General features: G+C 38.1%; 1 protein-coding gene and 1 non-coding gene across 3 annotated transcripts in view; one reads left to right on the top strand and one right to left on the bottom strand.

Annotated features, from left to right (window-relative positions):
- The window catches only part of LOC138692843 (discoidin domain-containing receptor 2-like), a 1,078,796-nt gene that overhangs the window by 648,037 nt on the left and 414,380 nt on the right, over nucleotides 1-16,379 (bottom strand). The window lies entirely within an intron of this gene.
- On the top strand, nucleotides 3,729-3,801 carry TRNAN-AUU (transfer RNA asparagine (anticodon AUU)). Its single transcript has one exon. It is a non-coding gene; the product is annotated as a tRNA-Asn (tRNA).

Below are 16,379 nucleotides of genomic sequence, written 5' to 3'. Positions count from 1 at the left end.
TGAGCTATCCATTCGGACGTATTCATTATGCAGTGTATATTATACTGTCTACAGCACATTAGCGTACAATATACTGGGTGTTCATTTCAAAGTGTGTCATGACGTCACTGTTGTGAGTCAGCGATTTGAAGCGAGTTTCAGCTTTTATGTCAGAGAAGTTGCCTATTAATCAAGGCGTTCAATCTGAACTTGAGAACGTGTACGGTATAACTTGAATGTCGTAGCAACAGATGGCGGTCTGTAAAGTCTGTGTGCTACCATAATCTCTTTCGAACTCTGTTTTGCGCGGGCAAGTCGTGCGCAGGGTATTTGTTATCATCGATTGCGTACGGCAACATTCCACAACACAAATCAAATGCTCCGTGTCCATGTTGACCGTCGAAGTTAATGTCAACAAATACGTAAGTAATCGTCTTAACCCTCTCCCCATATCCCGACAGTAAGAAAAAAAACTCACTTCAGTACGTGTTTTCAAACAGTTCGCATTCTTGCCACTACTGGCGTTACCGTACGTATCGGTAAGTAATCTTCAGAATGAACGCCGTACTTGCTAGGCAACTTCTCTCGCATTTAGGTAATACGCCTCTACGGAAGTGTAGGAAGATTGAATTCTCTAGGCTCATCGGCTAGCCACATGACGACATACAGCGAGCCATGACACATTTTGAACTGAACACCCAGTAGAGAATGAAGTTAAATTGAAAATAATCATAATATGGATATTTAAACACATTTTTGAAAATGGTGGCCGTTTATTTCGATACAAGCTTCAGTTCTTTTGTGCATATTATCGCACTATAGACTACTGTACCTAGCCTAATTCCAATTATCAGTTTCGTCCTTCGTACTAGTAACTCATAATCAATTAATTCTGTACCTACTCTATAAAAGAGTACCTTACGTACTGTAAATTCAATCTTCACTTCTGCCCAATCAGAAAAGATAAAATTACTCAGACATGCTATCTACTGTCCGTTCAAGTGGTTTTGTCGCAGGATCGTAGAAAAGGGGGGGGGGGCTCACGTGACAGTTAATTATTTAACGAGGCCCTTTTATTTAAGTTATTTTAAACAGTTGTACAATATTACGTAGACGACCAATTCTTAACAGAAATTAATTTTTTTCAGAAAAGCGCTAAGACAGCCCAGCCACTAGTCTTTACAGAGGGGCGAACAGAAGCGGGTGGGGGAAACCGGGATGCAACGTAGGCAAATGGACGACAATACCTGTGCGAAAATATGGTTCAATATTGAAAGCTCTTTCGCCACTTGAAAACGCAAACATATTTCTGGAACGTACTATACTTACTAACTCAATACTGCTTACTATGATCGCATACCCGGCCTTGGTTCTGTGTGAAGAACGGTTGGAAGTTTACTAGTAGAGAGGGTGGGAGTGAAGTAGATTAAAAAATTCAGGTACAATAAAAATTGAAGTAAAAATAAAATGGTGTCCCTGTATTACTGAGTAACAGTGAAAAATATGACCATACGACGCATTTTCCTGCACAGCATTTCAGTTGCAATCGTCACGGTTTCAGATCCAGAAGATATTTAGCATAAAAGATGATGCTAACAGTGCTGAAGAGTGTGAAGTTAGCAACGATATCTAAAGATTGTCTACAAATGTTTCATAACGCCCCATAAATATTTTACTAATGTCATAATTTAGTCTTCAATTATCCCTGGGCAATTTAACTTTTACACACTTCATAGACTTCCACGACGGAGGCCACCAGAACACAACTACCCACATCAGACAGTAGTCTGAACTGAAATCCGTCGCAGAGATGTAAATTCTAGCGTCAAGTGAGACTTTTCGCCTGTAACATGTACAAAATTAACGGTTTATGAATTTTGTTTTGAATGTGTTTTGTAGGAAAGTAGTTGAATATGCAGCAGGCTTCGGTTACTTATCATTATATTTCGACTAACTTAGGAAAAACGTGTATTTCCAGACAACATTCTTATGTAAGGCAAACTCGGCTAATTTCGCAGTATTGATGTTTTCTGTCTACAGTTATACCCAAAAATGCTTAAAAAAACTTTCTTCATTCAGCAGTTAATCACTAGACATAATCGGAAAAATCGAAAGAGAATTGGGAGGACAAATTTAAAAGGTACGCAAAACGCGTCCTTGCAAGGGGTTGGGGGCTGTACAAAACTAAATATGTGAGCTCCAAGCCTGTTGGCCACTAGTCTCACTCCGGGTTACGCTGCTCCACTGAAGGAGCTCTAGAAAATTTTGAAGGGGAAGCCGAAATTGGACGTAACCTCTTAGGTACCACATACGCGAGGGGGACTGAGATTTGATCAAGTGATCACGGAACGGGGCGAGGAGGAGATGGTTGGTGTTTGCCGTTAGGATGGCGAGACGCTGTCATCTGTTGTTCGATGACAAAGCATGTGAAGGCCGTCGGAAGAAGAGCCGTGAAATCTAATTCTGCAATTTGAGAGGTCCCTGTCCTTTCAAATTGCGACTAATTGAGTGACCTCGTATATTTAATAGACAATTTATAGGTTCTGAACTAGGGCATACGTCGTTTATAATAAAGGGGAATATATATGGGGAAGGGCATATACGTCCGTGGCCCATTTCTTATAGGGCTTATCCCGACATTTGTCTTACGCCTTAGGAAAACCACGGAATACCTTAGGCAGGATGAGTTGTCTCATATATAAGAGACTAGCCAATTTGGCTATTATGTAGGAGGTGATTGTTGTCATGAGCCTTGACATAACTTCATTGGTTGGTATAAAAACTTTATTTTTTAAGTGTATCTCAACAGGAAACAGTTCCATCTAAAGCATGAGATCGTATGCGTGTATTTCAGGAACTCGAGTAACATTTGTGCAATTTTCAAGAATACTCTTTTTAGCTCAAAACATGTTTTATGTATTCTAAACATCAGTAGGCTACATGTTTACACACATGAACTGAACACACGTTAACAAACTAGGCAATAAATATAGAATAACTTGTATTCAATTATTAACACTAATAACAGGAAAATGTTTGCATATTAATTGTAAACTAATAAATTTATCTAAAACATACCTGCATTAAATATTACGCCAAAGATAGAGAAAAACATTATGAGAACTAATCTGAATCCGCTTCCGCTAGTAAGACAATTGTTTTTTCTTCTTGCTCTGCCATTGTTCCTTCTTAGGATATAATTTTGTTAGGTTTTGTAACCAATGAAAACCCTGTTTCATCCAAATTCCAAATGAGATTAGGCTTGAATAATTTTAAGGGAAAAATTGTTCCGGGGCCGGGCATCGAACCCGGGACCTTTGGTTTAACGTACCAACGCTCTACCAACTGAGCTACCCGGGAACTCTACCAGACACCGATCCAATTCTTCCCTCTATATCCACAGACCTCAAAGTGGGCTGACAGCTGTCAAGCAACCAAAGTTGAGTGCACACTAACTCTGTGTTCCCGGGTAGCTCAGTTGGTAGAGCGTTGGTACGTTAAACCAAAGGTCCCGGGTTCGATGCCCGGCCCCGGAACAATTTTTCCCTCAAAATTATTCAAATCAACTTTACAGGGAGTTATACCTGAAAGCTTGATTTGCATAATACACGTCACTGTTCGTTAACAGAAAACCACAATTTAAGTCACACAGAGTTAGTGTGCACTCAACTTTGGTTGCTTGACAGCTGTCAGCCCACTTTGAGGTCTGTGGATATAGAGGGAAGAATTGGATCGGTGTCTGGTAGAGTTCCCGGGTAGCTCAGTTGGTAGAGCGTTGGTACATTAAACCAAAGGTCCCGGGTTCGATGCCCGGCCCCGGAACAAGTTTTCCCTCAAAATTATTCAAATCAACTTTACAGGGAGTTATACCTGAAAGCTTTATTTGCGAGATTGGGCTTGTTATTGAGTTCTGCCTTCTCATACACTTCCTAGCACATCATAAAAATCGTTCAAATTCAAGCGAGTTGAGGCTGCTGCTCTACGGTAGGACAGATTTTCTGGCTGGCGCATGCTTAGTCCATAGCGCTTCTTAAAGGAAGTTAGAATCTGCGAGCCACTCGAACTGCTCTGCCGGCAACTAGCGGAAACTAGTTAAGAAATTGAGTACCGGCAAAAACACATTACGAACAAACTACATTAGATAAAACAACAAGCAAAGGTTCAAATTAACCATAAGAATGTGGAGAATTCATTAATCATAGTGTGATACTTACAATACTGAATTCGAGGATATAATGTCCAGAAACACGCCACTGCAAATTCACTCACGCTATCTCAGCAAACACACACCTACTAAAGCTGATAGTTGTACAACTTTCGCCAGAATGCGTTGCAATAGGATCTTCCTGCATGAAACATCCCCGACAGATTCTGGCATTTATCGGTATTTTTTGTAAGCTCAAACGAACACGGACATATCCGCAACTAATTAATGTATGAGATACTGCGAAAGTATCCGAGTTTGTCTTATAACGTGGTATAATACTGATAAAAAAACAGGAAATGTGCAATGCCAACTGAGGTGCACAATGTTCATATAACACGGGGAATTTGGATCTGCCAACTGTAGTACACAATATTCATAAAACATATTCATACAAACACGGTGACTAGAATCTGCCAACTGTCGTGGATATTGTTTACACAAACACAACGAATATGAATGTGCCAACTGAGGTGCACAATGTCTATACAACATAGCGAATTTGAATTTGCCAACTGAAGTACACAATCTTCATGAAACTTGAACACGGTGACTGTAATCTCCAAACTGTAGTAGATATTGTTTATATGGACACAACCAATATGAATGTGCCAAATGAGGTGCACGCAGCAAATGTAAATCCTTATTGGTGTCACTTATGAGGTTCCAACCTTTCTGCAGACAGTTGACTGAACAACAAAAATACAAGAAGTAAAATGTATAAATGAAAATTATACAGTAAGCAATAAATAGCAATATTATAATAAACAGCAAAACCACGGAAGTGAAATATGGGTAACGAACGCATATTATAGAAAAAGAATTTTGGCCGTAGAAATGGATTATTTGAGACGAAGTGCTAGAGTCTCCCGCTTGGACCACATTAAAAACGAAGAAATTAGGCACAGAATGGATGCTGAAGAGACAGTGTTAAATAGAATAGAAAATAAGAGTTTGAAGTGGTTTGGTCATCTGATGAGAATGGGTGAAGACAGATGGCCTAAACAAATTTACCAGTGGAACGGCATGGCGCGTCCTCAGGTTGCGGATAGAGGAGACGGCCTCCAGATATGGAGGGTAGTTCCGAATATATTGAATAAGCAGTCGTGGACAGCCGATAAGGGGTGGTCCTCCAGCTTGGGCGTTGGGCGAAGGGCTAACAACCCATCACCGTAAAAAACAGCTTGTTACGAATCCCTACAATAAGCCTCGGAATAGGACTGATTCTCTGGCACGACCACACAGGTTTTAAGCAGGATGAAGTTACAGGAGAATGGAGAAAGTTACACAACACAGAACTGCACGCATTGTATTCTTCACCTGACATAATTAGGAACTTAAAATCCAGACGTTTGAGATGGGCAGGGCATGTAGCACGTATGGGCGAATCCAGAAATGCATATAGAGTGTTAGTTGAGAGACCGGAGGGAAAAAGACCTCTAGGGAGGCCGAGACGTATGGGAGGATAATATTAAAATGGATTTGAGGGAGGTGGGGTATGATGATAGAGACTGGATCAATCTTGCACATGATAGGGACCGATGGCGGGCTTATGTGAGGGCGGCAATGAACCTTCGGGTTCCTTAAAAGCCATTTGTAAGTAAGTAACCTCCAGGAAGAAGAGGAAGAGGTAGACCAAAAAGAACTTGGGACAACAAGAGGGGGTTGAGGACTGAAGGCGCACAAGACAGAAGGCTTTGGAGGATTGGCACAGGAAGACGGTAGAATCATATATATATATATATATATATATATATATATATATATATATATACAGCAATATTGTGACTTTCATGTAAAGGCATTGAGGCATTTACATTTTCTTATAACAATTTATTAGTAAGGCCTATATATTATGTTTTATTTTCGAAAATTTTTAATCCAACATTTTCTGTTGAAATAAGTTTAGACACCTAGCCTATATGAAATAGTGCATTTTATCTTGTTTGTAACATGACAATTACAACGAAGTTTTGGTTTCCAACATTAAAAAGTTTTTATTAAACGTTGGGATATCGCGTAGTGTAATAAAACGTTAACCACACCATAATTCAGGGCCTAAGTATCTGCAGCAGTTGTGAGTCCGATAACTTCAAACACATTAACTACATTCGCAGACATCTGTAGTCACACACCCACAGTTTTTACAGCCTCGGGAAGAGATTATTCTAGCAGTCGAGTTGCTAGGCGACAAAAAAAAATGAGGAACAAAAAGCGTGACATATTAATGGTCTCGCTTTCTTAAGCCAATTAAAACCTAATCCAGCTTCTGTTATGTTACTGCCCTCCAATCTCTGCCTCCTCACTGAACGCACTCTTGTTATCGTGTAGAACCAGTAACCTGTGGTTCTAATGCACTTTTAAGGCTGCCTAAGTCCAGTACTGAGTTTTAGGAATTCTCTTTGTTGTGAGAAAGTACACTTTTGAAATTTCGGGTAGACTTTGTTAAAAACACAATGTGTCCGTCCCGTTTCTACCTAATCTTTATATACACACGTATACCAACACATAAGACATCATCGTATTCATCATCATACACAATCTCGCTCTCGCGCTTGTGGAATACCCTACCCAGTGACATCAGAGACTGTCGGAATTTAGTAGCGTTCAAAAGCAAACCTATTAAGCATTTTCTTTCTGCGTAGAGTAGGTTTAATTTTTACTTAATAAAAGAAATGTTTCTCTCTTCTTAACTTTTACAATAAACTGTCTAGTTTTTATTAATCAGTTAATCTTTTAGTACTTTGATTTTTATTGTATTTGTAAATTTAATATTAATTATTGTAATTGTATTCTTAATATTGTAGTTGTAATCCCCTGGTAGAGGGGAAGAGAAGGCCTGATGGCCTTATCTCTACCAGGTTAAATACATAAATAAATAAATATAATGAGTATTTTTGGTACCATGACATAAACTTTCAGGGTCGGAAAAGTAATGTGAAATTCACATGAGAACGATGATATTGTGAATTCTATGGTAGTGTAAAACTGCATGATATTGCACTGGCAAATGCTTACAGGTCATTTTGTGATACCACACTGAAGTCTACGTGTAAAGTAACGTAAGTGTTCGTATATTCAGAAGTTTCAGTGACTAACTTCTAAATGAGTGACGTATGAAATATTGCAATAAAATCGACCAAAATCACAACAAAAATACATGAAAATGTGTCAATGTTCTAGTACAGGGTTTCTCAAACTTTTTTGAAGTGGGGACCACTTTTTAAAGTTAGTTCCGCGGACCACCTTACTCTTGTTCCCTTCGAAAGCAAATTTATCACTTTTGTAGCATATTTAATACCAGTATATTTATATTAAAATTGACTTAAGGTTCGGTACTTTGGTCCTCTGTTACGAATTCGGGTGGTCCCTGACTGGGTTACAGGCGCGGCGCCAGATGTGCAGGGAAAAGATGTCGAGAAACACCACGTTCATAGTGCTTTAAATCCCTCTTTTTTTGCTGAGAGTAGAGTGCGAGTAGGGTAATAAATTTCATAAAATGCCAGTACTGGGAGAAAAAGTGAAATTCGATTGCCATGTGTCATTTTCAAACTCTGAGATTTTAAGCTATAGTGTGATACGCAATTCGATTGAATTTTATTTTTTCTTCTGTCTTTTTTTAAGGACCACAATGGCAGATCTCGAGGACCACAGGTGGTCCGCGGACCATAGTTTGAGAAACGCTGTTCTAGTAGAAATTTTCTTACCAGCTTAGGCAGCAAATATTTTCGGAGATCTTAATTTTGTATAAATAAATAATTTCATTGTTAAAAAAAATAATTACCTACTCTATGAAGAAAATGAAATTCAGTCTTACGTCTGTGCTTAATTTGAAACAGCCTTTTATAAGGCTAGTGAAACTTTGCAAGCCTCAGCACATGAGTTTAAGGACAGTTCGCAGATCGTCAATTTCTTGTATCAATCCATACACTTGCTTTTGACATTGAATAGAGAGAGCAGGTCAAGAATTCGTGGATACACAATCGGTCGTGTTGGAACGGGTAAAAATTCTCAGATAACTGATCCAATTTAAGAAGAGATCCCTAGTGCAATCGTAGAAATCATTGAATGGGCTTCCTTCTCCTGTCTCCGACTTCATTCTGTTTGCATGGTTACTCAATTTATTCGACAAAAATCTTCAACTAATTTCAAAAATATGTGTCAAGAGACAATGGAAGTTGGCCGCATCTCCCGAGACCTCAATCGCCGGTCCAATTCGTCCCAAAGGTGCTCAATGGGATTGAGATCAGACTTTGTGCAGGCCAGTCCAACTGGTGAACATTATTGTCTGCATAGTAGCCGCCGAAACATGGCGCCAACTTCCATTGTCCATGTTGTAAGAGGAATGGCGACTCATTCCAGTGGATATCCTACAAAAACTAGTGGAAAGGATGCCTGACAGAGTGGCTGCTGTTATAGCAACATGAGGTGGTACCACGAGGTTCCAAAGGGACAAAAACAATGCCCAATTACTTTTTGGTACATAGTGTATAACAATAGATTATATTGAAAACGTTTCCCTCAAATGTATGAATATATACAAGATATTATATTCTTCCGAAGCACAAGTTCAAATACATAACATGCATTGAGATAATTATGTTCAATTCATTGTTACAGATCTTGATACACAAATTAATACAAATTTAAAACATAATAACAATGAGTAAACTTCACCCAGGTCTTTGTACATCTGATCATCGGCTGCCATTCCACACGTGCAAATATCATTTCGAAACTTTCTAACAAAATCATCTGCAAACCCGTGATGACGTCATTTAAAATAGTAACGTTGGCTATGGTAGGAAGATAACGAATTTAACTTATCTTGTTAGTTTGTAATGCTCCACAGTCTTTATTTATTTCAGTATTCAGAGGAATTGGAGCGCCGTGGATCATGCTTGTTTTCCTCAATAACGCGGAGTTAGGTATCCAGCGAAGTGATTTAGCGCGAAAACTCTAACGAAAAGTTTCGTTACAGCGAGTCGTGATTTACTGACGTTCTGGCGCCCGCACTACACCCCTCCCCCCGCGACAGATAAGTCCGTGTTCCTTTCCTTAAAAATAAAGGGCGTCGTAAATACAACAGTCAAGTCACAGATGGACTTAGCAAACAGTTACACACAGTCAAAGTGCTCCAGATGTCACAATTCCAGACTCTCTAGAGCTATTACTGCGAAAGCTAACAAAAGGATCACCTCATGACATAACCACTAAAATGTTAAAGTTAATTTTTACGGATATTGTCAAGTAATAATTAATTTTATGGTTATTGGCATTTAGGTTTAACAACCAAATACTGATACTGTGTGTCCTGCATTATTCCAGATTTTTTATTTAAAAAACGGATAACATTAAATATCTTGGAATTATAACTTTTGTTGTTGGCTAAACTGTGTTTCGGACTCATTCCGTCTTCAGTAATTTAATTTCAACACTTGATTGTACTTGTCACTATCTCTGCCACTAGAGAGTTCTTGAAATTTATAATTTCCCCGCCATTCATAAAATATTTTGATATGATACCTCTTGCACCAAAGGGGAGATCTATAACTGAAACTTGCTTAATATATTTCAGTATTATTTGTATTTATCCTGGTAATAATGAACAGTTTGACTCGTAGACATTTTGTTTTTCAGCATTAACTTTCCATGATTGTAAGAGAAGATTCGAAGAGAACGGCAGTTACGTAGACTTTCGGCTCCCCCCTACTACCATTAATGCATAACACAATGTCAATACGGCGGTTGCTGTCGTCTGCGATACAACGAACTTTTTTGTTGATTTTCGAGTTCGTCATTTTTTTCCTGGTTATTATATGCTTATTTAAGTTGTGTTAACTCTCGTTAGGTGGTTTTATATTTTATTCTATCCGTCTTAGTATTTATTTTATTATTGTAAATATTTTTGTTTTAATATTATTATCATTATTATTATTATTATTATTATTATTATTATTATTATTATTGTTGTTGTTACTGTTATTTCTATCATCAACATTATTATTGATTCCTTTATAATTTATGTAGATTACTGGACTGTATCCCAGCACGAGCATAATGCTCATTTCGAGTATCTATTCATATGAATCATTTCAAATGTTAAATTGTGAATAAATTTGAATTTGAATTTGAATCTATCATCTTTCAACAATTTCAGATCGACAGAATATGCAGCAGGATGTAGTACCGTGACTTCCATATGGATGGCATCGATCTGAGGGGGACGGAGGGGCTCTGTAGCGGACTCAATCGGACCTGGGTGATTTGTAGCTGAATCGATAGTTGACACCAAACAGTGAAACACGATACTTACAGAAATACGATCCTACGGATTTAATACAATCTTCCCTGCCAAAGAAGATAAGCCCAAGCCCCTCAGGCTGCGGTGCGAGCCTTCGGGCCCTTCTACGTAATAAAAAGGGAACACAAAGTTTAACGCCACATTTAAATCCCTTCTTTGTGTACTGACAGCTACTTCTTCGTGGGTTATCTTTCCTTTACAGTATTTATCCTGAAGAAACTGTAATATCGGAGGGTATCCCACCTGGTGTTTCGGTAGGATCTAGTTTCCTCTGGTATTTACTTACTTACTTTACTTACTTACTGGCTTTTAAGGAACCTGGAGGTTCATTGCCGCCCTCACATAAGCCCGCCATTGGTCCCTATCCTGAGCAAGATTAATCCATTCTCTATCATCATATCCCACCTCCCTCAAATCCATTTTAATATTATCTTCCCATCTACGTCTCGGCCTCCCTAAAGGTATTTTCCCCTCCAGCCTCCCAACTAACACTCTATATGCATTTCTGGATTCACCCATACGTGTTATATGCCCTGCCCATCTCAAACGTCTGGATTTAATGTTACTAATTATGTCAGGTGAAGAATACAATGCGCGCAGTTCTGCGTTGTGTAACTTTCTCCATTCTCCTGTAACTTCATCCCTCTTAGCCTCAAATATTTTCCTAAGTACCTTATTCTCAAACACCCTTAACCTATGTTCCTCTCTCAAAGTGAGAGTCCAAGTTTCACAACCATACAGAACAACCGGTAATATAACTGTTTTATAAATTTTAACTTTCAGATTTTTCGACAGCAGACTGGATGATGAAAGCTTCTCAACCGAATAATAACACGCATTTCCCATATTTATTCTGTGTTTAATTTCCTCCCGAGTATCATTTATATTTGTTACTGTTGCTCCCAGATATTTGAACTTCTCCACCTCTTCAAAAGATAAATTTCCAATTTTTATATTTCCATTTCGTACAATATTCTCGTCATGAGATATAATCATATACTTTGTATTTTCGGGATTTACTTCCAAACCTATCTCTTTACTTGCTTCCAGTAAAATTCCCGTGTTTTCCCTAATCGTTTATGGATTTTCTCCTAACATATTCACGTCATCCGCATAGACAAGCAGCTGATGTAACCCGTTCAATTCCTAACTCTTTTTGTTATCCCGGACTTTCCTAATGGCATAATCTAGAGCAAAGTTAAAAAGTAAAGGTGATAGTGCATCTCCTTGCTTTAGCCCACAGTGAATTGGAAACGCATCTGACAGAAAGTTTCCTCTGGTTTGACCTCAAAATTTATTCTTTCACACCTGCAGTTCAAAACAGCCTGAATAATGAGTTGATCACATTTTGAGGTGTTAGCAACTCAATCAACCTTTATCCTGTTACCCAGAAGGAGTAAATTAGACAGAGCATGAAGCTGCGGATTGAGTAGTCATACTCTAACATGCAACAAGCGTTTTTGTTACGCAGAGACGCCTCTCATTAGCGTCAGTATGAATAGAATGATCCTAACAAGATTACCCCACAGACGGGGTCAGCAAGTTAGCCGTTCAAAGAGGTTCACGTCTCACTGGACCCAGCGGGTGATGCGATTACGCCGACTGGTTAATGTGGCTACGCTATTGTCACACTCAGCTACGGAAATGGCTTCCATTCATCAATCTCTACACATCGATTCCAAGTGTAATCAATAAGAAAAATAAAAGCCAAAAGTACCACATGATGGCGTATACATCCCGTCGATTTATTTGTGTACAGCTGAGTCAAGACTAAGAGACGGTGGCAGAAGAAACTGTGTCGGTATGTACTTCACCACCAAGTGGACTAATCGAAAACTTAGGCATTGAGAGACAATGTAACGCAACTTTTCCTGGACAAATAGACTTGACTTTCTCTCCAAAATTATTGCTTGAAAAACGACGAGAATTTAATCAACTATTTTCTTTAGGATCCCGATCAGTTTATTCCAATCCACTCTGACAAACACTGTTTCGAAGTCCACAAATGCTATACATACAGAGTGATTTATATAGAACTGACACATTTCTTTCATTAATTGTTTCAAAACGAATTGTGCTAGCGACAACTTATTATACCTAAAATGTAGAGGAATTTTGGGAGATTATTTACCTCTATAGCAAATGTTGAAAATGTCCTCCATCCTGCATAAGGCACAACTCAACACGTCGTTCCATGTTACTGGCCACTCGTTGGAAGACTCTGTTGTCAATAGCTTGAATCTCCTGTGTGATGTGCTTCAGATCGTCCAATGTCTGGGGACGTGTGGCGTAAGCCCTGTCTTTTAAGTAACCCCATACAAAGAAGTCCGGCGTTGTCAAATCCGGAGATCTCGGTGGCCACAGGTTCCTGGAAATTATTCGGTCGTCACATAACTGGATGCTTCATCTGTGAACCATGTGATGGACAATATGGCAGGATTTTTCACAATGAACGTCTGAAACCAACGACAATAATTCAATCTTTTATCCTTATCTGGTTCCTGTAGCTGATGAACAACCGTAACCCTATATGGTTTTAGGCTCTCTGACACATTGAGTAGGTGTACCCTGTCTCCTGCGACAAACGTCTTAATGATTTTTTGGGTGACTGCTCCAGTCGTGCTCTTACGTCAACAACAACCGTGGGAAGCCTAGATGAACGATGCTTGCCCTTTTCACTCACCAGAGATCCAGTTGTTTCCAATTTGTTTACCAGTCCCAGTATTGTGTTTCTTTTGGGAGGATTGCGAACACCAAATTCTCTCTGACATGCCCTTTGAGTAGCTGTAATTGAATTCGTAATCCAGTATTGCTTCACAAGGAAGAGTCGTCGATTTAATGTGTACTGCATTTACACGTTGACACAAAAAGTCGAAAACAGCTGCCAAAAATAGGAATAAAACATAAACATCTGCGCATCTAGTGCTGCCAACAATAGGAATAAAACATAAACATCTGCGCATCTAGTGACAAGGAATCGAAACTCCAGAACATTCTGCTTAATTTGGTGCTAAAATTGGGTCAGTGCTGCCAACAATAGGAATAAAACATTAACATCTGCGCATCTAGTGACAAGGAATCGAAACTCCAGAACATTCTGCTTAATTTGGTGCTAAAATTGGGTCAATGAATTAATTTCCAACGGAATAATTAAAGAAAGAAATGTGTCAGTTCTGTATAAATCACTCTGTACTTCTTTATTCTTCTCTAGATATCTTTCGCAGATTGTTCGTAGCAGTCCAACTGCATCTCTCGTACCTTTTCCCTTCCTGAAGCCAAACTGCTCTTCTTCCAACTGTTCTTCCATTTTAGAATATAAACATCCATTCAGTATTCGCAGAAGAACCTTCGCCGAGTGTGATATCAGGCTGATAGTCCTGAACTCGTTACATTTCTTGGCATTATTTCTCTTCGGTATTGGAAGCAAAACTATGTCCGTAAAATCTTCAGACAACACGCGTTTCTCATATATTTCGTTGGATAATGACAGAATTTCCTTCATCCAACATTTCACTAATTCAGTGGGGTTACTTTCCCCTGTTCGTAAGTTAATTTTATACAACTTATGTGGAAACTAACCTCGAATTACTCACTAATGTTCAAATAAAAATAACCTATAATTAATGACATATACAACTGGACCTACATGTACTGAAATTATCTAATAACTTATTCTGATTGGAAAAATATTCATTGCATTGAAAGAGTCCAAAATATTTACAGGAACTATTGTAATTCTTTGTATAAATACTGCCTTCTTTTAAAAGATCTACAATCGTATCTTAAGACGTTATTATACTGTATTGATCCGCAAGCGCTAGGTTTTTTCTAAGTCAGCCAAAAATAATCTCACACTACCCTTTCTTAGACTGCAACACAAAATATGATATGACATATGAAGGGTACACGGGAAAAAGGATCAAGGTCCACCAAAAATCGAAATTGAGTTAATAATGCTATCTTATAGTGAAAAGGAAGTACTATTATGTGGTCTAGCTAGTAATAAGAAATAATCGTTCTTGACATTCCACTACGTCAATTTCTATTAAATACACACATAACCAAGTATTAAGTGCTTAAACTTTAAAATTCGTTTTTCTTGAAACTTTCTAAAATGGACCTTGACCATTATTCCCGTGTACCCTTCATATGTGATTTCTTCTTTGCATTTCAACAGCCATAAAACTCATGATCTTACAAAATTTCAACTGTCCATGACTTATGTACAGATTACAAATACAACTGCTGCACCAGCTTTGCTTCCCTTCCGGCATGAAATGTATTACGGTACTTCATTTTGAAATATTTTATATCACTTATTGTGAGTCAGTTTCAGTTACAACAGGTTAGGTTAGGCAATCAATAATTCTAAACCTTTTAACTTACTTCAAAGGCTTCTAAAATGAGGAGTGAAAAGCATGAATTATAACTGAAGAACATCAACTGTAGACAATTAGCATTCATAAACTAGGAGCTTTATGCCAAAGCATGTTTCATATTCACAGGCCATTTAGAATCACTGAGCCCAGTACACGTCGCAACCACGGGCGGAATGCTGTATAGTACTTAACAGTTTGTAATTTATATCGCACGATCACTCTGAATCTTCCTGAACATTATCTTTGTGTCTTCTACCCAAACGAATTTTATTGGATTCTGCAGTTTTAAATACTGCGTCATACTTACACAGACCTTCATTACTTAAAGTTAAGTTTTCACTGCTAAATTTGACACTTCCCAAATCCCTGCTCCTTCCCTTGCCAGCAGGATCTGTTCCTTCTTCTACCTAATACGAGTAGTTGTGGGAAGCTCAGGCTTGAACCTGGACATCAACATTTTCCTTCTCAATTTAGTATAAACGCGAACTTATGAGAACTATTTTCGAACTATTCTGGATGGCATACAATGCTACAACTCTCTGTGAACCTAGATACTGCATTCACTCCTAGCATTATTTTGCTCTTCACGAAAATTAATGTTTAAAATTGATAGCAATATGAATTGTATATTCAACTTTTATGAGATTCTGTATTACGATTAAAAACAGCTTTTGCAGACTGAAGAAACAAATATTTACGGGAAAATTCTCTACAATGCAAAGAAAAAGTTTACAATAGATGCACAAGAGCAGGTAACTTTCGTCACAATGACACGTCCTTCCATTATTATTAAATTATTTCTTATGTCACTAAGCTACTTTTCTCGTTACTCTATTTTCGTCATTGTTTCAGTTAAACTACTGTTTTATTAATTCCTTCATCTTCGTATTCTAAAATAATTATGTCTGAAGAAGTCTTCAATGTTTTGTATAATTTTGTTGATGTTACTTAGTACTTAGGGATAACTGAAATCTACTTCCGTCCTACTTCCCTAAAGTACGGAGTTTGGAGACCTAACAACTCCATAATTTTACTCTTAGCATTATCATACGTAAGAAAAAATATTAAGCAAGAAAGCTTTAGAGCAGATTTCTAATAAATCTGCTACAAGTGAGGAGTTAGAAACAACAGTGTCCTAAGACATGACTTACAAGACATGAGGTGTTTTCACTTTTGCGTTCTATGCAATTGAAAATACTGTTGAAATATAATTTAAGGGCTATTTGCTCTATGTTATCTGATACTTGAAATACAAGAGAAAAGTTCACACTTCTTTCTGGTATTCATAGTAATAGCAGTAGCAACAATAGTAATAGATGTTGTAACAGTAGCGACAACACCAGTAGCTATAGCTAGTAGTGTATTAGTACAGCAATATTAATAGTAACTGCAGTAGCAGCAGTAGTAACAGCAGTAGCAATATTAGTAACAGTAATAGTAGTAGTAGTAACAGTAGCAGTAATAGTAGGCCTAATTGTAACAGCAGCAGTAGCAACAGGAGTAACAGCAGTAG

The sequence above is a fragment of the Periplaneta americana genome, chromosome 17 (genome assembly GCF_040183065.1).
Source record: "Periplaneta americana isolate PAMFEO1 chromosome 17, P.americana_PAMFEO1_priV1, whole genome shotgun sequence".
NCBI classification, from domain to species: domain Eukaryota; kingdom Metazoa; phylum Arthropoda; class Insecta; order Blattodea; family Blattidae; genus Periplaneta; species Periplaneta americana.
Note: the sequence above shows the minus strand (reverse complement) of the source record. Positions and strands in the feature narration are given on the sequence as shown.